The sequence below is a fragment of the Megalopta genalis genome, unplaced genomic scaffold (genome assembly GCF_051020955.1).
Source record: "Megalopta genalis isolate 19385.01 unplaced genomic scaffold, iyMegGena1_principal scaffold0260, whole genome shotgun sequence".
Lineage (NCBI taxonomy): Eukaryota > Metazoa > Arthropoda > Insecta > Hymenoptera > Halictidae > Megalopta > Megalopta genalis.
In genome coordinates, this window is record NW_027476329.1 from 110,001 (window position 1) to 111,510 (window position 1,510).

A 1,510-nucleotide genomic window follows, 5' to 3' on the forward strand; every position below is an offset into this window, starting at 1 on the left:
AACGTCCGTCCGAAAAGTACTTTCGGGGACTAGACGACCGATTGATCTCGTGCGGTTTCGCTATTCGATCATTTGAAGAGAACAAAAAGATATATGGGGCGACCGACAAACGGTTTTCCGTAGAACCAGACTCGCGATTGCGTTGACACACACACATCATAGCCACACCAATAGAAGAGTTTTAGGACGGTAACCCGGGTGGGGTGTTCTTTACTCAGAATATGTGCAACATCGGATCTATATAGCCATCGATACAATTCGTACACAAATGTGTCGTACGAAGAGAGAGACTTTTTTTCCTCTGGCAACATAACGGTAAGAGACATCCTTCCACACTCATAGGTTCCACTCCCTGGGGCTATGATATATATATATACATATAAATTCAAATTCGAAGCAACGGTCACAATTCTACTCTATATTTTTGCGGGTTATGTGTTCTTTCGTTCAATTTCTTTCATGCGTTCGTTCGATCTCTGTACACAGTCTTCACATAGGACAGACTCGTGTAGTACGCTTTCGTGGGTTAAACCCATCTCGTTTCATTTCAGGCGACGTCGGGAGCGCGTTGAAAATGTACCAGTGAAATCTCGATAGTTCTACGGATACGAATCGTCCCGAAAAAGATTTTGTCACCGCTTCGAAGCGGTGTTTCAGACGGGCGGACGTATATAAAACATATACGACACACGACACCGCCTTCCACACTCACGCTAGTTCGAACACGATTTCCATCTCTCTCGAAGACTGTTAGACGTACGTAAAATTTCTCAATATTCATAGGACCGCGACAAACGCCGACGAAGCGCCCATCATTCGCTCGTACGTATATAGGCAACAAGTGCCATCAACGCAAGCAGTTTATAAGTACGTAAACGACCCTCAGCCAGGCGTGGTCCAGGAATTGTATCCGTGGACCGCAATGTGCGTTCGAAATGTCGATGTTCATGTGTCCTGCAGTTCACACGTTGACGCGCAATTAGCTGCGTTCTTCATCGACCCACGAGCCAAGTGATCCACCGTTCAGGGTAATTTTTCCCTTTTATTCTCTCATATATATAATGTGTATTTGCTATCCACCACATTTTTGTGTTATATTTCGGAACAAGCCGATACCCGAAGAGCTCCAACCAGCGCGCGAAGGAGATTCGGGAGTCGTCGTACAACGACATAATTGTCCCTTAAAGAACGAGATATTTCCGTCGAAACCATATATATATGTACGAGCAAATCCAAAACCACTGTTTTCTTGCAAGTTCGACGGTCGGAGCGAATAGAACATTGAAAAGCCTTCTATCGAAGAAACACAGAGAGTATATCACCTCCAAAAACGACGGGGATATGGATATTCAAACTGGACAATTATCAACCCGATACTGGATTCGAAAAGTTTCTCTCTCCTTTCGTCGTTATTTACACCGGACGGACTCACGGCCGGCTCTAGCTGGGTGTCATATATATATACGTCCCACGCTCATGCTGCCACTAGCGCGCAACAGAGTAGGGTGTC

General features: G+C 45.3%; 1 non-coding gene across 1 annotated transcript; it reads right to left on the reverse strand.

The window, feature by feature from the left end:
- Nucleotides 1-876: 876 nt before the first annotated feature.
- LOC143262996 (5.8S ribosomal RNA) lies at nt 877-1,031 on the reverse strand. The gene has a single exon (XR_013036595.1). It is a non-coding gene; the product is annotated as a 5.8S ribosomal RNA (ribosomal RNA).
- Nucleotides 1,032-1,510: the final 479 nt, after the last annotated feature.